The 22,344-nt window shown below is 39.7% G+C and overlaps 1 long non-coding RNA gene and 1 pseudogene across 1 annotated transcript; both read right to left on the bottom strand.

Annotated features, from left to right (window-relative positions):
* Positions 1-13,341: 13,341 nt before the first annotated feature.
* On the bottom strand, positions 13,342-15,030 carry LOC149143503 (uncharacterized). The gene is made up of 3 exons (XR_016265015.1): positions 14,093-15,030; positions 13,910-14,002; positions 13,342-13,737 (listed from the first exon to the last, which is right to left on the bottom strand). It is a non-coding gene; the product is annotated as an uncharacterized LOC149143503 (long non-coding RNA).
* A 1,964-nt stretch (positions 15,031-16,994) lies between these two features.
* LOC149143502 (pentatricopeptide repeat-containing protein At2g13600 pseudogene) lies at positions 16,995-21,996 on the bottom strand (annotated as a pseudogene).
* Positions 21,997-22,344: the final 348 nt, after the last annotated feature.

Raw genomic sequence — 22,344 nt, 5'->3', positions numbered from 1 at the left:
TCCACTTCTTCTCCCGAAGTGGCATCCTCCTTCCTCCAACCTCCAGGAAGAGGAGTATCAACAGGCTTGAAGCCATGCATGTTGAACTTCTCCAGTATCTCCCGAGCATACTTGGCCTGAGAAACAAACAGTCCACCACTGCGCTGCCATATTTCCAATCCCAGGAAATAGCGAAGGAGGCCCAAGTCCTTCATCTCAAACTCTGTAGCAAGATCCTTCTTGCATGACAGTATCAACAGCTCATCACCCGTTAGAATCAAATCATCAACATACAGTACAATGATAAGCAACTTACCCTCCACCACAATCTGGTATAGGTTAGGATCCGCCTCGCTCTTGGAGAATCCAAGTCCTGTGAAATAGTTGTCTATCCGTGTGTACCAAGCACGTGGTGCTTGCTTCAACCCATACAACGCTCTCTTGAGCCTGCACACATGCGACTCACTGCTGAAGACTTCATAGCCTTCGGGTTGCTCAATGTACACCTCCTCCTCAATGACTCCATTGAGGAACGCAGTCATCACATCCATCTGATGAATGTTCCATCCCATCTGCGCTGAGAGAGCAAGAATAGTCTGTATGGAAGAATACCTTGTGACAGGTGCAAAGGTCTCCTCATAATCGATCCCCTCAATCTGTGAAAAGCCTCGGGCAACAAATATTGCCTTGTACTTCTCCACACTCATGTCAGCTGCCTGCTTAACTTTGTAGATCCATCTCGAACCCACCACTGATTTCCCTTCTGGTCTAGGAACAATCTCCCATGCACTGTTTCTGACAATAGAATCATACTCTTCCACCATGGCGTCTACCCATGCGGGATACTCCACAGCTTCCTCGAAAGAGGATGGCTCAGTCACAACACACTTGCTCATAAGAGCCATGTATCCAGTGTACCAATCAGGTGATTGTCTCTGTCTGCGTTGGGCTGTAGGTGGTCCTAAAACTTTCTCTGCATCTTGAGCCAGTCACTCAACTTCTGTCAAGCGCTTTCGCCCTCTGATGGTTGGCGCTGCATGAGTGGTCTCTTCCACTCCATGAACCTCGTCCTGTGGCTGATCCATGTCATGAAGCTCATCCTTAGGAACTAATAGCTCCTCATCTACATGCAAGTGTAGCTCCCTCTCAAGCGAACACTTCATGGATTTCTCCTCCTGAAATTTTATATCCCGTCGCACAACAATTTTACCACTGTCTGGAAAATACACACGATAGTTGTGGGGCGTATCAGTGTACCCCACAAATATCCCAACCTCTGTGGTCGGCTCCAACTTCTTCCTGGCATCCTTCATCACATGCATGTAAACGTTAGCACCAAAAATCCTCAAATGAGAAAGATCAGGCTTCTTACCAAAATAAGTCTCCTTAGGTGTACTCATGCCAAGTATCCTATGAGGACAACTGTTCTGCACATAAACTGTTGTATTGCATGCTTCCGCCCACAAGTGAAGGGGTAGGCCCTCATCATGCAACATTTCCCGTGCAACACCCACAATTGTTCTTTTCTTCCCCTCAACTACCCCGTTCTGATGTGGGTTATGGGGAGCTATGAGCACTCTACGAATCCCTTCTGTCTTGCAGAAATCCTTGAACTCGTCCGAGATGTATTCACCACCATTATTGCTCCTAAGAGCCTTCATCTTCTTCCCCGACTCCTTCTCGACCAGTGCTTTGAATTCACAGAACTTTGAATATGTCTCGCTCTTCTTCTGCATGAAGAAGATCTAGCACTTACGAGAGAAATCATCAACAAAAATCACATAATACCTGTGTTTTGTTGTCGAAGCAACTGAGAAAGGTCCACACACGTCTGTGTGAATTCTCTCAAGGATCGTCGTGGCGCGACTATCCTTCTCGTGAAAGGTGGCTTTCACAAACTTCCCCAAAGTACACCCCTTGCACTGATCTGACTGCGTAAGTGTGCCTTTAGGAAGCCCTGTAGTGATCTGCTGCAGTATCTTCAAGGCTCCATGGTGAAGGTGACCCAATCTCCTTTGCCACAACTCGCCATCATCCCAGCTCACCAATCCTTCTGCCTTGCCTGCCATTGTTGCGCATCCATCTACATGCAACTGATAAAGGTTCCTCACTCGAACCCTTATCTTCCGGGTCTCACCAGTTGTCTTGCTGCACAAGAAGGCCTTTCCCACGCTGAAAACAACATCATACCCCTTGTCTTCTAACATCGCCACTGAGATGAGATTCTTCTTCAATCCTGGAACATGCATGACTTCCTTCAATACAAAGGGTTTACCAGACTCCCTCTCAAAGGAAATGGTACTGATACCGGTCGCACTGTATCTACCATCATCGCCCATCTCAATGTGCACTCCAAGATCTTTGTCCTCTAGATCGGAGAACAAATCTCTATCTCCCGTCATGTGAAAAGACGCACCACTGCCCAAGAACCACACTAATCCCATCACACTTGAAACCAAGCATGTGATCAATGAAAAATCAAGCTCAAACTGAGAAGCTAAGGCCTCTCCCCCTGCAGATCCAGTAGCTTGCTTGTTCTTCTTCTTCTTTGGACAATTTGTGGCATAGTGTCCGTGCTGGTGACAGTGAAAACACTTCACCTTGGACATATCTTGCTTCTTGCCTTTCGCACCGGAATGAGAAGCTTTCTTGTTCTTACCCTTCTTTGCTTTGGTAGCCAAAGCGCAATTATCTTCATCAGATACCTTTGATGAAGATCCATTCTCACCTTTATTGTTTCTGAGTTTATCCTTGAGCGCCAGGTTGCTCTTGCTTTGGAATAACATTTGCAATCTGTTGAAAGACATTTCAACAACACTGCTACAAATTCGATTTTTCACCAACTCAAACTCAACTGCTTCCGATCTAAAATTCGTGAGAACACAATATTTCTTGTACGGAGATTGACTGTATGGGCATTCACCAGATATCTCACCTTCCAAAGGAAGGATGAATCCAGAGGCTACCTGGCCCGATTACAGACTCTGCCTGAAGAAATAGAATGTAAACACTTCTTGAATAGTAGATCTGATGATCAATCCTTGCTTGATATCCTGTAAAAATCTCTTCTACAAATCAAGCGGCTCCGATACCATGTAGAAATTTTGAATAATTTAACACATATTCAATGGAGATTATCCTGATCATGTACTATTGCGGAAAACATACACAATACATAAGCTCCTCTACGTTGACCATCAATATAGCAGCATCAATAACCATAAAACATCAAGAGCATTCACACATTAACACAGTATGTATCCCGGGGAAAGCATCTCGCTAAAAACCCCAACTATCTGTATATTAATGATTGAGTCATGTAAAATTACACAGCATAATACTTCTCACAAGTATCTCCACCTCTGTTACACACAATACAGCTCAGATCTGATCTCCAAATCTCTTCCACTGCTTGCCTGCCTCCACTGCTCAATACCTACTCAAGAACTAATGAGAATGGCTCACCAAACTCATTTTTCACCTGCAAAATAGTCACTCACTCTTTTTTGGACGTGAGCACAAGCTATAATGTGGGAAAATACGTGAGCAAACTCATTGGCATACTCAATCCCTTGATTGTGCAAGATCTGGTGCACAACTATAGTCACAACTGATAGCAATCTGATTCTCTACCACCTGTCCCTGTTGAACTGAACATGCACTGACATGCAACTGAGTTAACTGATATATTCATTAGTTGTATTATGAGTTAATAACTTGTGAATTAATTAATAACTAATTCACCCAACTCATCTCTAGTCCATTTTCCAGTTAGACTAAATACAACCAGTTTAACAAAGCTAAACTGAACACAACTCCATCAACTCCACAATCAACTCCACCAAACTCAACTGATTGAGTTCTAACTGAAGTCATGCATGCAACAACTCAACTGACTCATAAGAAAAGCGTATTTCCTTCTGACAGCTGCATGTGCCACCTCTGTAGCGCAAACTGAAGTGCTACAAGAGAATAATATTAAGTTTATAGTCCAAATATTATTGTGAGATAATAATATTTGACTTTTCTATTTTTGACAGCCAGTCTAAAAATAGACTTTGATCACTCACACTGTGATCACTCACACTTTCATCAAAAATATAAGTCCATCTATTTTTTCCCAACTTGATCAATCATCCATAAACAGCAACCTGCAATCCATAGACATGATCCCTATGTCTAAAAATAGACTTGCGCCAAAAATAGCCTGCGGGCCCACTTAGTGAAGGCGACTCTTTTCACTAAGCTCCATCATCTTGTTGCAATCTCAACACTCCCTCTCGACAAGATATGGATTATCAGCAACCCCTATCCTGCCTCGATGGTACTCGAATTTGCTCCTGGTGAGAGCCTTCGTCAGAATATCAGCATCCTGATCCTCCGTTGGAATGTACGAAAGTAACATGATCCTCCACTGCACACAATCTCTGACATGATGGTACCTGATGTCAATATGTTTAGATCTATCATGAAATACAGGATTAGCCGAGATTTTAATGCAACTCTGGTTATCACAGTAAATCACAGTAGGATCCAAATGAGAACCGAACAAACCAACTAGGATCTTCCTCATCCATATAGCCTCGCATGCATCCAAACTTGCTGCCATATACTCGGCCTCCACTGAATTGAGTGCCACGGATCTCTATTTCCTGATGTACCAAGAAACTGTTGTCGATCCAATACTGAAGACCCCTCCTGATGTGCTCTTTCTGTCTGTTGGGCTCCCTACCCAATCTGCATCCGTGAAGCCACATAGCTTCACCTCATCCTCCTATCTGTACCACAAACCATATCCCGATGTGCCTCTCAAGTAGCACAATACATGCTTGCTCGCCTTCCAGAAGAGCTTGGTAGGCTTAACCATAGCTTGTGAAAGCTGGTTAACTGCATAGCATATATCAGGTCGTGTATTGACCAAATACATCAGCGACCCCACCAACTATCGATAAATAGTGGCATCCACTTCTTCTCCTGAAGTGGCATCCTCCTTCCTCCAACCTCCAGGAAGAGGAGTATCAACAGGCTTGCAGCCATGCATGTTGAACTTCTCCAGTATCTCCCAAGCATACTTGCCCTAAGAAACAAACAGTCCACCACTGCGCTGCCATATTTCCAATCCCAGGAAATAGTGAAGGAGGCCCAAGTCCTTCATCTCAAACTCTATAGCAAGATCCTTCTTGCATGACAGTATCAACAGCTCATCACCCGTTAGAATCAAATCATCAACATACAGTACAATGATAAGCAACTTACCCTCCACCACAATCTAGTATAGGTTAGGATCCGCCTCGCTCTTGGAGAATCCAAGTCCTGTGAAATAGCTGTCTATCCGTGTCTACCAAGCACGTGTTGCTTGCTTCAACCTATACAGCGCTCTCTTGAGCCTGCACACATGCGACTCGCTGCTGAAGACTTCAAAGCCTTCGGGTTGCTCAATGTACACCTCCTCCTCAATGACTCCGTTGAGGAACCCAGTCTTCACATCCATCTGATGAATGTGCCATCCCATCTGCGCTGAGAGAGCAAGAATCGTCCATATGGAAGAATACCTTGCGACGGGTTCAAAGGTCTCCTCATAATCGATCCCATCAATCTGTGAAAAGCCTCGGGCAACAAATCTTGCCTTGTACTTCTCCACACCCCCGTCAGCTGCCTGCTTAACTTTGTAGATCCATCTCGAACCCACCACTGATTTCCCTTCTGGTCTAGGAACAATCTCCCATGCACTGTTTCTGACAATAGAATCATACTCTTCCACCATGGCGTCTACCCATGCGGGATCCTCCATAGCTTCCTCGAAAGAGGATGGCTCAGTCACAACACACTTGCTCATAAGAGCCATGTATCCAGTATACCGATCAGGTGACTGTCTCTGCCTGCGTTGGGCTGTAGGTGGTCCTACAACTTTCTCTGCATCTTGAGCCAGTCGCTCAGCTTCTGTCAAGCACTTTCGCCCTCTGATGGTTGGCGCTGCATGAGTGGTCTCTTCCACTCCATGAACCTCGTCCTGTGGCTTATCCACGTCCTGAAGCTCATCCTTAGGAACTAATAGCTCCTCATCTGCATGCAAGTGTAGCTCCCTCTCAAGTGAACACTTCATGGCTTTCTCCTCCTGAAATTTTATATCCCGTCGCACAACAGTTTTACCATTGTCTGGTAAATACACATGATAGTTGTGGGGCGTATCAGTGTACCCCACAAATATCCCAACCTCTGCGGTCGGCTCCAACTTCTTCCTGGCATCCTTCGTCACATGCATGTAAACGTTAGCACCAAAAATCCTCAAATGAGAAATATCAGGCTTCTTACCAGAATAAGTCTCCTCAGGTGTACTCATGCCAAGTATCCTATGAGGACAACAATTCTGCACATAAACTGTTGTATTGCATGCTTCCGCCCACAAGTGAAGGGGTAGGCCCTGATCATGCAACATTGCCCGTGTAGCACCCACAATCGTTCTGTTCTTCTGCTCAGCTACCTCGTTATGTTGTGGGTTATGGGGAGCTATCAGCTCTCTACGAATCCCTTCTGTCTTGCAAAAATCCTTGAACTCGTCCGAGATGTATTCACCACCATTATCGCTCCTAAGATCCTTCACCTTCTTCCCCAACTCCTTCTCGACCAGTGCTTTGAATTCACAGAACTTTGAATATGTCTCGCTCTTCTTCTGCATGAAGAAGATCCAGCACTTACGAGAGAAATCATCAACAAAAATCACATAATACATGTGTTTTGCTGTCGAAGCAACTGAGAAAGGTCCACACACGTTTGTGTGAATTCTCTCAAGGATCGTCATGGCGCGACTATCCTTCTCGTGAAAGGTGGCTTTCACAAACTTCCCCAAAGTACACCCCTTGCACTGATCTAACTGCGCAAGTGTGCCTTTAGGAAGCCCTTTAGTGATCTGTTGCAGTATCTTCAAGGCTCCATGGTGAAGGTGACCCAATCTCCTGTGCCACAACTCGCCATCATCCCGGCTCACCAATCCTTCTGCCTTTCCTGCCATTGTTGCGCATCCATCTACATGCAACTGATAAAGGTTCCTCACTCGAACCCCTATCTTCCAGGTCTCACCGGTTGTCTTGCTGCATGGGAAGGCCTTTCCCTCGCTAAAAACAACATCATACCCCTTGTCTTCTAACATCGCCACTGAGATGAGATTCTTCTTCAATCCTGGAACATGCATGACTTCCTTCAATACAAAGGGTTTACTAGACTCCCTCTCAAAGGAAATGGTACCGATACCGGTCGCACTGTATCTACTATCATCGCCCATCTCGATGTGCACTCCAAGATCTTTGTCCTCTAGATCAGAGAAAAAATCTCTATCTCCTGTCATGTGAAAAGACGCACCACTGTCCAAGAACCACACTGATCCCATCACACTTGAAACCAAGCATGCGATCAATGAAAAATCAAGCTCAAACTGAGAAGCTAAGGCCTCTCCCCCTGCAGATCCAGCAGCTTTCTTGTTCTTCTTCGAACAATTTGTGGCATAGTGTTCGTGCTGGTGACAGTGAAAACACTTCACCTTGGACATATCCTGCTTCTTGCCTTTCACACCGGAATGAGAAGCTTTCTTGTTCTTCCCCTTCTTTGCTTTGGTAGCCAAAGCGAAATTCTCTTCATCAGATACCTTTGATGAAGATCCATTCTCACCTTTATTGTTTCTGAGTTTATCCTTGAGCGCCAGGTCGCTCTTGCTTTGGAATAACATTTGCAATCTGTTGAAAGACATTTCAACAACACTGCTGCAAATTCGATTTTCCACCAGCTCAAACTCAACTGCTGCCGATCTAAAATTCGTGAGAACACAATATTTCTCGTACAGAGATTGATTGTATGGGCATTCACCAGATATCTCACCTTCCAAAGGAAGGATGAATCCAGAGGCTACCTAGCCCGATTACAAACTCTGCCTGAAGAAATAGAATGTAAACACTTCCTGAATAGTAGATCTGATGATCAATCCTCGCTTGATATCCTGTAAAAATCTCTTCTACAAATCAAGAAACTCCGATACCATGTAGAAATTTTGAATAATTTAACACATATTCAATGGAGATTATCCTGATCATGTACTATTGCGGAAAACATACACAATACATAAGCTCCTCTATGTTGATCATCAATATAGAAGCATCAATAACAATAAAACATCAAGAGCATTCACACATTAACACAGTATGTATCCCGGGGAAAGCATCTCGCTAAAAACCCCAACTATCTGTATATTAATGATTGAGTCATGTAAAATTACACAGCATAATACTTCTCACAAGTATCTCCACCTCTGTTACACACAATACAGCTCAGATCTGATCTCCAAATCTCTTCCACTGCTTGCCTGCCTCCACTGCTCAAGAACTGATGAGAATGGCTCACCAAACTCGTTTTTCACCTACAAAATAGTCACTCACTCTTTGTTGGACGTGAGCACAAGTTATAATGTGGACAAATACGTGAGCAAACTCATTGGCATACTCAATCCCTTGATTGTGCAAGATCTGGTGCACAACTTTAGTCACAACTGATAGCAATCTGATTCTCTACCACCTGTCCCTGTTGAACTGAACATGCACTGACATGCAACTGAGTTAACTGATGTATTCATTAGTTGTATTATGAGTTAATAACTTGTGAATTAATTAATAACTAATTCACCCAACTCATCTCTAGTCTATTTTCCAGTTAGACTAAATACAACCAGTTTAACAAAGCTAAACTGAACACAACTCCATCAACTCCACAATCAACTCCACCAAACTCAACTGATTGAGTTCTAACTGAAGTCATGCATGCAACAACTCAAATGACTCATAAGAAAAGCGTATTTCCTTCTGACAGTTGCATGTGCCACCTCTGTAGCTCAAAATAAAGTGCTCCAAGAGAATAAGATTAAGTTTATAGTCCAAATATTATTGTGAGATAATAATATTTGACTTTTCTATTTTTGACAACTAGTCTAAAAATAGACTTTGATCACTCACACTGTGATCACTCACACTTTCATCAAAAATAGAAGTCCATCTATTTTTTCCCAACTTGATCAATCATCCATAAACAGCAACCTGCAATCCATAGACATGATCCATATGTCTAAAAATAGACTTGCGCCAAAAATAGCCTGCGGACCCACTTAGTGAAGGCAACTCTTTTCACTAAGCTCCATCATCTTGTTGCAATCTCAACATTGTCTACATAGTCACACACTGGTTCAGTATAATGTGTTCCTTCTTCAGGGGTCTAGTGGCACTACAACCTTGAGCAACTTCCTCTCAAATAAAATATTCTGCTTCTTTAAGTTGATTATCCCATCCATATCAATAGCCCAATCGATTCCTAATATCATGGGGTATGGGTTACTATCATCCACTATTTTATTGACCTCAAAGTCATCCAACGCACCCACACCTTGAATGTCTAGTGTTACACCATATAAGCACCCCATTGGAATAATATTTTGTTGATTTTCCATGCTCAACTTAATAGGAGACCATTACAGCGCAGGTCTCCCCATCCTTTCCCATGTCTACTTCGATAGGAAATTCGCATCAGACCTGAGATCTAAGATTACCGGGTCCATTTCATACTCACATATCTGCGCAATTAGCCTCATTTCATGCCTCGTTCGTGCTTTATTCTTACCAATCTTTCTTACCGTGCACTTCTCAATAGGAGTATTTTCCTTATTAGCACATTTATCTATTAACTCTTGTAACCCTTCTACTATGTTCTGGTCGCGCAATAACTCCATACAAGTCTTCAGGAAAGTAGTTAGTATTGAAGGATCTACTTCTTGTGTCACACTAGCCTATGGTGTTTTCTCATGACTTCCTCAGGTGGAGGCCCCATCAAAGTTCTTCTTTACTTCCATGAAGGCCTCCTTAGCTCGATTGAGATCAAAAGCTATTTCCTTCTCATTAGCCTTGCGCACCCATCTGTATTCCTCAGGCTGCTTACTTTTGTCTACACCAATTGTTACACCACTTCTCAACATGATATTTATACTTTGATCCTCCTCACGGGGCTCTGCACTCATCATCAAAGGTTCTATGTAGGCTACTGGGGCTGCACCTTCTTTTCTTGCATCTTTTCCATAAGAACCGGACATTCCTCTACAACATGGTAAAATTATCGATAGTACTGACATGAGGGATGCGTGGGTTTTGTACAATCTTTCGCGAAGTGCCCTACTTTGCCACAGTTATAGAAGATTACTTGCCCACACCCTCAACTTGGTCCAGCACCTCTTACTCTTCCTTGACCTTGGAATCCTGTGCATGTGGTTCCCGCGCCTTGATCCTGAGGCCAATTTTTTGCCTGCATCCTGTAGGTAGGGGTTATATCCATCATCAAATCACAACTCCTACAGTGGCATTCATCGCATCCTACAGACTTATAGAAATTGCAAAATAATTGTTGAGGGGTTTGTGTAAGCTTTTGTAATAAATGGCAGTTATCAGTATCATGTTGTCCTATAACTTTACAGATAGCACACCACAGCACATCTCTTGCACTCATCCCAACATTTATCTCTAGTTTCAGGATACAAGCCCTCCCCCTATAATATAATTCTTAAAGACCGGGCAATGGTCCTTATCATGTGCATGGCTCTTACATTTCAGACACCAGACCTCAGCACACACCTCCAGTTGAGCTTCCTTTCCTTTCTTCAAGCATTGCAATTCCAAATGCAAGCTTTCCAGCTATGAATGAATTTGTTGCACTCCAAGGTTTGTATCTTGGATGGGTGAGGTATCTAGCCTCATCGCGATCTCCAAGGATTCCACTTGAATTGTTATCATCTACTGAGATAGAGGTATTCTTAAATGTGACAAGAGCGATGCTATAAACCAGTCGTGATGTAGGGAATCTGTGATTATCATATTACCCTACCTGATTAGGGAATTTCAACGTCTGATCAAAGTTCCGAGGTGTCTCTTCTACCTTCTGTTGTATTTCCTTAAATTCAATTACGAACTGCAGCTATGAGTTAGGCTTACTAAAATTCTTGTTCAAAGATAGCTGGGTATCTTCCAATGTCACGTTGTGGTTATTAGTGCAATACTTGATATTCCATGTTAATGTGCGATCCTGCAAGGTTGTAACCAACTGTGCTTTATTAATATTATCTTTTGTAATATGTTGTGTTGTCCAAACAACTTCTGCAACAAACCAAAATTGTTCTGGATCTTTAGTCCCTGTTCCTTTAAAAATCGGCATCCTCATCACGTTCGCCATGTTGAATGGTGGAAATGGAGGTGGAGTGGATGGATTAGGTATATTCAAAATACCCTGTGTAATTAACTGTACTACTTCACGATGTATTCAACACTACCCCTCTGGCGTCACTTTAGGGGGGTTCAATGAATGGACTATATTCTAGGCTAAATCCTCCATTTCTTCTAAATAATATCCCACTTCACATAGCCCCAAACATCAAGGTAATTGCATAACCCTCTTTTCACATAACAACATTTTAATCCAGGTCTTCAATGACTTCAAATACTTACCTTGCGGTCCTTTAAATATCCTTCGCTCCACTTCGCTCACTACAACAAAACCAGTGATTTGCGCCAGATTTAGCGCCAGATTTTAGTACATTTTTTTTGTAATTGTGATGAGCAACCTGGCGCTAAATCTGGATCTATTGTACAATTTTTAAAACGTCCTTTTTTGCACCTGATTTTGCATCCTTTTTCACGCTAGATTTTGCATCATTTTTTACACCAAACTATGCATCATTTTTTGCTTCAAATTTTGAACCAAGATTTGCATCTTATTTTATGACAGGTTTTGCTTCTAGTTTTGTGTCATTTTTTGCATCTATTTTTCATTCTCTTTTGCTTCCTATTTTGTGTCATTCTTTGCTTCCATTTTTGCACCATCATTTGCATCAAGTTTACACTGTATTTTGAATCCAATTTAACATCTTTTTATGCATCCATTTTGTGTCAGTTTTTGCATCTAGTCTTATGCCAGGTTTTGTATCTAGTCTTACACTAGTTTTTGCTTCTATTTTTGCACCAGCGTTGGTGCCTATCTTTGCACCATGTGTTGAATTTGATTTAGCACCAAACTTTGCATCCATTTTTGTGCTCATTTTTGCATCTTTTTTTGGACCATTTTTTACATCCACATTTACGTTTGATTTGTCTCCATTTTTCCCATCTCATTTTGCACCATATTTTGCATCATTTGTTTCATCCAATTTTGCATAATTTTTAACACCATCTCTTGCATCTAATGTTACATCATTTTGAGCATCCAAATTTGCATTTGTATTTGCATCTTATGTTGAGTCATGTGTTGTGTCCACCTTTGCATCTTATTTTGTGTCTAATGGTACATTCAATTTAGAGCCATTTTTTACGTCTACTATTGTATTTGTTTTTGCACCAAGTTTTGCATCCAATTTTAAGCTATTTTATGCCCCTTTTTGCACCATTTTTTTGTGTCTACTTGTGTCCAATGTTGCACCATTATTTACACCGACTTTTTCATCCAATTTTGCATTTTTTTGGTGTCTAGTTTTACATCGTTTTCACCATCCAAATTTGCATCTTTTTTTGCCTCATTTTCTGTCCACATTTGCATATAATTTTGTGTCTGAGTTCGAGCCTAAATTTGCATGTGATTAGGAATCATTTTTTTACATCCAATATGGCATCCTTGGTTTCACCTTTTTTCAGCCCCATTTTGCATCTTGTTTTATGTCTTTTCTTACATCTTTTTTTTTTTCCTTTTTTGCACCCAAGTTTGCATCCCAAATTTACACCATTATTTGCGTCATCATTTTGCATATTAATTTGTAACATTTTTTGCTTCTTTTTAACGCTCAACTTTGCATCTTATTTTACATCTAGTTGTTGTCTTTTTTTGCATCTAATTTGGTGCCCATTTATGTGTCCTTGTTTTTGCCCAATTTGATATCCTTTTGTATGCCATGTTTTGTTCCCTTCTTTGTGTCAACTATTGCACAATTTTTCGCTTCTAATTTAAAACACTTTGTATGTCAATTGTTTGCATTTTGTATTAATTCCTAGTTTAACATCCAATTTTACTTTCAATTTTGCATCCATGGTTACATCCGCATTTGACTTCTTATATAGAGTATATTTCTCTTTACATATATGACCCCCTTTATATATTCATAGTGAAATATATGATAGTTTCTAAATATCATTAAAGTAGATATCACAATTCAAAATCATTTGTAAAGAAATTTAAGAGAAATTGACAACATCCATCCAAAAAAATAACAATGTGTCATTAACAATTTTCAAAACATGTATAAAATAGCAACATAATACTAATAAAATCAGTATTATTTTTAATCAAAACAAGTAAAATTCAAATATGATTAACAAATCAAAATATTTCATGAATATCATTATTCTACGATAAATTAACAACATACATAAATCAAACTCATCGTATGATTACAAAATCAAAATGTCTCATTGATATAGGGTAAATTCACAACACCCATCTAAACATAACAATGTCATTCTACACAATAATTTCTTCATAAAAAACAATGCATGTGCATGCCTAGCTACCACCACCAAGATCATCCTCATGATCATCTTGACCATCCTCATTACTGTGATCCACATCATCACCAACACCGCAACTATCATCATCATCTACTCCTTCACCACCATCATCCTCATCCTCATCCTCATCATCTCCTGATATATGTTGAACATAATTTGGATCATCGTCTTGGCAATCATTACCTATAGCATTCTAACAAAAAAAATCAATATTACATTTTAGTATTAATTACATAACACAACGCATGTTTTTGTTATACAATGTTAACCATAAAATGAGGTAAGATATAATATCTAATAGTACTAAAAAATAAAATGAAAATATGGTTTAAAAGTATATTGGAAATCCAAATAAGATTACATACCATAGAGTCCATCCAAACAACAAATTCAACCCATCTCTTTTGCTGCAGCACCTCCTTTTCCAAATGATTTGGAGGTCTTCCATATTTTAGTTCCTATCAATCAGTAAATAGGGAGAAATTAGATAACAATGACTTTCTTGTACAAAATTTATTAAAAAAATATCACATGTTTAATATACTTACAAAGGTTGTTATCAGTGCTTTTAAACCTTTCTGGCCACTACGATGAGTGACTTTTGTCTTGGTTAACCTTGCCCAACCCCAGAACCAAACCCAGTTACTTTTCTAAAACCTTAGTATCCACCCTTCAAATCATCAACAACATCATATGGAATGGGTGTAATTGTCTCTAAAACAGCCCCCTCAACTATAAATCCTGGCTTAGGGCCCTCAGGCTGCCTCTTGGTGTTGATGATCTCACCACGTGCTTTGGCCTCTACCTTCAATTGGTCATTGTTTTTTCTTCTTAATATAGCATCCTCCGCACACCTAGATGGTTGCACATGCTCAATTCGTACATGAATTCTCTTCTTGATTATCTTGTTACGAACCTGATCATCAAACAGAACTTCAGCATAGAACGAAGAAAGACAAAAGAACTCCATCCCAATTGCATTTCCACCAATTCTTTTACAGTAACCATATGATCCAACAGTTCTAACAAATGAATAAACAAGAGGGCACTAAAATGAAAACATGCATGGATTATCAATCTTAGTTCATTTAATCACATCCTGAGAAACCAATGTCACCAATCCTATGCACTAGACTGCCATGCAGCCTTATTAGTGCAAATACGTACAACATTTATGCAAAAAAAATGCAAGACAAGCACAAACAAGCATACTAGTTGCAATAGATGGGTATCCAAAGACTGAAATAAGGTGCCACTGTGATGATAAAAAAAAATAGATGATATAACACAGGATGTACAAACCAGGGTTCATGCTCATATCGCTGAAAGAGAAAAGCCATACAGAAAATCTCAAATAAATTTCAGAATATGTATTGTTTATTAAGAAATATAAAATCCATTTTATGATCCCAAACACCATTGAAAAAATAGAATATGTATTGTTTATTAAGAAATATAAAATCCATTTTATGATCCCAAACACCATTGAAAAAATAGATTTACTTAATAAATTAGAGGAAAACACCACCGATATAAAAGATGGTGCATCAACAATTATCTAATGGTATTCGTCTAGATGCATTGGCAATGCCAATAGTTTCAGTCCTTACACTTGAATCCCCAACAAGATAAAACAAAAAAGGCATGATGCCGCACTAATAGTCTTTTTCTATCCAAAAATATAGATTCCAGATTCCAGTACAAGAAACTGAAAATGAGGTGAGATCGTAGGAGGGAGTTCCTAAAGCAAAAAATTATATCTAAGAGACAAGGCAATTTAAGAAACAAAAACATAAAATAATTCCATCGAAAAAGGTTTTGAAAAGATACTAACAGTGCAAATGACATGTTAGTTTGGATAATAAACATGAAACCATCCATTGCAGTATCACAAATACTCTAGTGGAGAGAAAAGCTTTCCAGTTCTTTACAATCACTCCAAGACAGAAAAACTATAATCAAGAAATATTGACTCTCAATCATTCCAAGCCATAAAAGCAAATACATCTTAATCAAAGAAACTTTTATCCCAACTCTCACAAGGTCAAAAAGAACATGTATAATCAGTAGTAGATAAGCTGCAGTAGGACTTGAACCAAGAGGAATCAAGTAAATACTTATAGAAAATCATCCCAAAAGCTATGTCACAACGTTCACAGAACTTCAGTCTTGAGGTTCAAAATTTGGCAAACCTTAAAAAAAAATTGAGGTTTAACAAAACTTATCAAACGCCATAGTCATTGACCAAGTCCATAAGCTCAAAATTCATAACTTCATGTCATAACTCAGGTTTGTCATCTACCCTTGCAGTTTCCATGTTCATGACAGCATTTTTTATGTTTATTGATGTTTATTCCTTACTATTTTATGAGATATTTCATGGCAAACTTCATCATAAAACTCGAACTCAAACCAAAGTTAATAATTGCCCGACCCAAACTCAAACCCAAGCCATGAGACTTAGCCCAAAAGTACAAAAGGGAAACTCCTATATAATTTGGAGGTGTTAGGTATGAAAGGAAAAATGTAAATCTCATTAAATTAAATGCATCATATTCGCCCTCAAATAATGCAGACATTACATATGATTTAACATTAAAATGTCTCTAGCACCCATGGCTCAGCTTAGTTGGCAATGGAAAAACCAATTCTAAGGTATTTTGGGCTTATATCATATAAACCCCCAACTAGTAACGATGGCCCACACGCCAGCACTAGCAGGTAACTTGTGACTCAACGGTGGCCCACACGCCATCACTAGCAGGTAACTTGTGACTTAGCAAGGGCTAAAATATCCATATAAACAATGGCCCACAAGCCAGCACTAACAGGTAACTTGGGACTTGGCAAGGGCCAAAATGTCCAAATAAACAATGGCCTATAAGCCAGCACGGACAGGTAACTTGTGACTTAGCAAGGGCCAAAATGCCCAAATACATACCCACGGGTTCGAAGTTCAAACCCCTGGGGTACATCTCCCCTTCTGGCCTGGTCACAGTAGGATTAATGTCTCATTGGGGATTTGAACCTGGGTGATGAGTATGAAACCTACCTCCCAACCATTCAAACCATTGACACTTGACTGCCAAAACAGTTTTAAGTTTCCAATAAAAGCACCAGTCAAAGGGGCTAAAATGAAATCACATTTAATCAGGAAAAACTATAGGAAGATTTGAATGTGCTTACACCTGCCCTGTGCCATCCACACGAAGCCATGGGGAAACGCCCGACGACGATAAAGAGCTCATGAAGGCATACTAAAATATGGGACTCTTAAGCAGTCTTTTCATGTGCCATTCTTCGTTATGGGAAAAAACAATTCTAGCACTAACTCCTCATAGGAAAGGAAATGTCTTCAAGCAACTAAATTTGACATAAGATCAGAAACTGAAACATATATATGCAACTAATGAGAATAAGAGTAATTACTCTATTCATTCGAGGTCGAAACTAAGCTGCCTGTCTCAGACAACATGCTGCACCAATGACCATTCTCTTCATCTTCCTCGTGTCATAAGCATCTTCCAAAAGTGGATCTGCAAGTTCTTTTACAGAGCCAGCTGCCAGTAATGGCCTTTCCTAAATTTTGAAATTTACAAGAGATTAAGATTCTGAACCAAGAAAAAGAAACCAAAAGAATCCAAAATTATCAAATACAAAACAAGCAGCCTTGCCTAAATTTTGAAATTTACAAGAGATTAAGATTCTGAACCAAGACAAAGAAACCAAAAGAATCCAAAATTATCAAATACAAAACAAGCAAGGACACTAGAGCCCTACCCACATAACCAAGCTTTCTTGGCCTTTAGGATTCTTGTCATTGATTGGTTTTCTTCCAGTTATTAGCTCTAGAAGAACTACTCCAAAGGAATACACGTCCATCTTCTCATTAACCTTGCCATACATGAAATATTATGGAGCCAGATACCTGAAATATGATAGCAGCTAGTTTTATGAAGGCTTGATTATAAATGACATTTATTTTCCTAAGGAAAGAGCTGGTGTAAAGAAAGAAATGGATATTTACCCAAATGTACCTACAACATCACTACCTATTATTGTTTCTCATCCCCTCGAGAATAGATTCACTAATGGATTCCCACAGTCTGAAATAGAATCCAAGGCATCAAAAGGTAAACCTAGGATACCCACTTATTCAAGACATGTTCTCTAGAGACTGTCACTTTGCATTTAAGTAATTTCATTCATCCTCTTATGCAAATCTCAACAAGTTTCCTTCAACCGATCATCTTGGGTACCTGCTTGAGGTACTGGAGAATAACGAAGATGAGCCTAAGCGGGACAATGATGATCAAGAAAGGTAGAGACCCTCATCCACAGTCTGCAGTTCTGTAAAATAAAGAACATGACAAAGATTTTACTTAGAAAACAAGCTATCAATAATGGGTTCCTGGAAGTAGTTGAATAGAAGCTACTTTGTTTTGTTTTGGTGATTATTATAAAAAGGTAATGATCAGTGAGTTTCTTTCCTTGCAACAGCTATGGACATAACCTTCCAGAGAGTCCATTTTCAAATCTTAATGGATCCAATGGTATTAAAACAGTATTATATACTACAGAGAAAACAATGGGGAACATGCCCACTATTTCCAAAGTTTTAACACAAGCATCATCAACATCTGCTATCGATAAGGAACTTACTTGTTCTATATGCCTGGGTACTTAGAATATTCATTTTTTTTACATTGTTATTTCAATGATTTATCTGTATTCTAACAACAGACAACAAAATATGAACCTTCGAGAGAGTCCATTTTCAAATCTTAATGGATCCAATGGTATTAAAACAGTATTATATACTACAGAGAAAACAATGGGGAACATGCCCACTATTTCCAAAGTTTTAACACAAGCATCATCAACATCTGCTATTGATAAGGAACTTACTTGTTCTATATGCCTGGGTACTTAGAATATTCATTTTTTTTACATTATTATTTCAATGATTTATCTGTATTCTAACAACAGACAACAAAATCTGAAACTTCTACCCATAAATCTATGTGCAGATGACGTTGTGGAGCCGAAGCAATTAGCGTGTACCCACTTATTTTGTTTCAAATGTGTGCCAAAGGTGAGATAAACCAAGCACTCATTTGCATTATTAAATCAATATATTTTTGAAAGAACATATATAACTGATTCAGGCTGCCATTTCTGTGAATTCTATTGGTGCAGGTAATTAAATTGTCTGAGGAGTGCCCTATCTGTGTCCAACACAAGGGCAACCAGGTCTTTAAACTTTCTGCAAGGAGAGATTTACAATTTGATTATTACCCTTGGGAAAGAGAGCCAGTCCCACACCAAATGTGTCGTAGTTATACAAAATATACATCATGATACTCAGCTTGGTCCATTTCTCATATGGCACCGGGTCTAAAATATAAAAAGATTTGAAAATGGTGCAAATGCAATCCTTTGTACCTATATGAAGATACAGATAATGTACACAGTGCCCCGGGATACATCAAGGTTCTGCCGTGGGGCCTGATTTATATTTTGTTTTTTTCGACTGAGATCTGCATCCCCACTGAATTGGGATTTTTAAACTGAGCAGGCAGCCAGGAAATTTGTCTACAGATAACTATAGAAATTTCAGAAGATGCCAAAAAAAGTATAGTTTACAGGAAAAGTGTTGGGTATTTTAACCTAGGGAATAATTATTACCTAGTCTAGTGAACTACTGCTGCTACTATTGCTATGACTTGCAGTTTTAGAAAACAACTATAGCCGTGATCAAGTTGTAATTCTTCAGTATAGAAAAATGTGTATAGAAAACAAAAAAGCATAGAAGAATTATGGAAAAGCTCCCTTTCATTGTGGCTCAAAGTATCATTTGTTATAAAAAGTCTTTGAATAGTACAATGAATGACGAAAAGATTTTTCACATGATGTGTATACAACTTTCATACATTTGGTGCTGATGGTGATTTTTATGTGGATGAATCATATTTGGTGATATATTATTTGTTTGAATGGACTTTGTGGGACACATATATATAGATAGAAATTAGATTCTTCAATTCACAGACCAATTAACACACGTACAGTTATCACATGCTGGGCTGACCTGCACTCAGGCACCACAATTTGTAGTGCAAGAAAAAGATATTGTTCTGCACGGTTCTCTTTTGAAACTTTTCGTCATTGGGTTTGCTGCAGAAACTGAATGCCTTAGTAGTTACAAGTATTTTCATGATATGTATCAACAAGTGAGTGTGTGGTGGAAAAGGCATAGTTGAGTTGAGACTTTAGGCCTCACTCTAGCTGTCACAAAACACCCCATGACTAATGCACATTGAGCACCTTTGTTACATGGTTAAAACGATTGGTAAATTAACTGTCATCCACTTTTTGCAGCCACTGAAGGGACAGAATGAATCTCAACATCTCTTCTGCGTACCATCTGACCCAACTTCCACAAAGCATTCTTACCTTGATGATACTGCAGCTAGCTCTTCTTGCCTATTCAGGGAGGGGTAATTTGCATACTGAAGCTTTGGTTTGAGATACGATGTAATCTCTTTTGCTAATATTCAAAGAATATTATATTTCATTAATGGAAAAAGAGATTATTGGCAATTGAGGCTTTGAATATTTTGCCATAATCCACCATCAGCATTTAGGGCTAACTTGTTTAAGGGTGATGATTTCACAAATTGAACTACTAAACAAATGTTTAGATTACAACCCTAAACACTAGGTCTAAACACCCTTTACTCTATGTCAGAAGGATATCAACTCGATATTTCATGTGCCATTCTTTGTTATGGGAAAAAACTATTCTAGCACTAACTCCTCACAGGAAAGGAAATGTCTCAAGCAACTAAATTTGACATCGGAAACTGAAACATATATATGCAACTAATGAGAATAAGAGTGATTACTCTGTTCATTCGAGGTCGAAACTGAGCTGCCTGTCTCAGACAACATGCTGCACAAATGACCATTCTCTTCATCTTCCTCATGTCATAAGCATCTTCCAAAAGTGGATCTGCAAGTTCTTTTACATGAGATTAAGATTCTGAACCAAGACAAAGAAACCAAAAGAATCCAAAATTATCAAATACAAAACAAGCAAGGGCACTAGAGCCCTACCCACATAACCAAGCTTTCTTGGCCTTTAGGATTCTTGTCATTGATTGGTTTTCTTGCAGTTATTAGCTCATAAAATATCACCATGTTTCTTTTTAGTTTTTAGATGTCAACTGTCTCCCACAGCAAAATCATATACCTGTTTACCAACCACAAGCCAACTACATCCCGGATTCTTTTTTAACCTCCTGGCTTTCATCATTTTTTGCACCTTTCTAATGTCATTCCACATACCAACGATAGCATAGATATTGGACAGTTGAACATAAGGTGAAGGGTTTTCAGGATCCAATTCAAAAAGCTGTTCTGCTGCATATTCTCCTAATTCTATATTCTTATGGATTCTGCAGGCACCAAGTAATGAACCCCACACAGTAACACCAGGTTCTACTGGCATTTTCTTGATAAGCTCTTGGGCATCATCAAGCCTCCCAGCACGGCCAAGGAGGTCAATCATGCAGCTGTAGTTTTCCATCACAGGTGTAATGTGATAATGCTTACTCATTAAATCAAAGTATTGGTGGCCCTCATCCACCAGCCCTGCATGACAGCAGGCAGACAAAACACCAAGAAATGTGACATGATTTGGGTTCATACCCAACTGTAGCATTCCTTCAAACAACTCAAGGGCTTCCTTAGCATATCCGTGTATGGCATACCCTACAATCATTGGAGTCCACAAGACAACGTCTCAGTAATGTATGTTGTCAAATACTCTTTGTGCACTCTCTAGACACCCACACTTAGAATACATATCTACAAGAGCCCTTCCCACAAAGGCATCACAACTGTATCCACTTCTAATGATGACTTCATGGATCTCTTTGCCTTCTTCGAGAGCTGCCAAGTCGGAACACACCGGGAGAGTAACAGCAAATGTCTCTGCGTTTGGGTTCACAGCGGCCAGCAGCATTTGTTGAAACAGCTTCAGGGCATCCTCTGTGCGCCCAGCTTGTGCATAACCAGCAATCACATCATTCCATGAGATGACATCTTGTTCGGGTATCTCCCAAAGCAGTTTCAAGGCTTCATCATGATACCCATTCTGTGCATATCCTGTAATCATTACATTCCATGATACCACATCTCTTATGGGCATTTTCCAAAAGACTTTCAGTGCCTCTTCAACATATCCACTCTGAGCATATGCTGCAATCATAACATTCCATGAGACCAGATCTCTTTTTGGCATTTTGTCAAACACAATCAATGCATTGTCAATACCGCCGCATTTTGCATACATATCTATGAGGGCATTCTCAACATTGACATCATATTGAAATCGACTTCTAATTATTTCTTCATGGATCTCTTTCGCTTGTTCAAGCAAACCCATGCTCACACATGCCCCTAGAAGACTAGCAAATGTGATCTTGTTTGGCCTAACACCAGACTACCGCATCTTACAATAAAATGTCAAGGCGTCCAGCCCATACCCTTGTCTGGCATAAGATGCAATCATGGCTGTCCAAGACACCACATTCGGCTCGGGCATTTGCCAAAAGAGATCCAAGGCTTCCTGAAAATATCCATTCTATGCACATCCCATAATCATTGCATTCCACGAGACGACATTTCTTTCAGGCATTTTCTCAAACATTTTCAGGGCTTCCATAAGCTGGCCATTCTGAGCATATCCAGCCACCATGGTATTCCATGATACCACATCTGGTTCGAGAATTTT

The sequence above is a fragment of the Pinus tabuliformis genome, chromosome X, assembly GCF_031772625.1.
Source record: "Pinus tabuliformis cultivar Carrire ecotype Pingquan chromosome X, CPIR1, whole genome shotgun sequence".
In the NCBI taxonomy this organism is placed as follows: domain Eukaryota; kingdom Viridiplantae; phylum Streptophyta; class Pinopsida; order Pinales; family Pinaceae; genus Pinus; species Pinus tabuliformis.
This window is presented reverse-complemented; position numbering and strand designations above follow the sequence as displayed.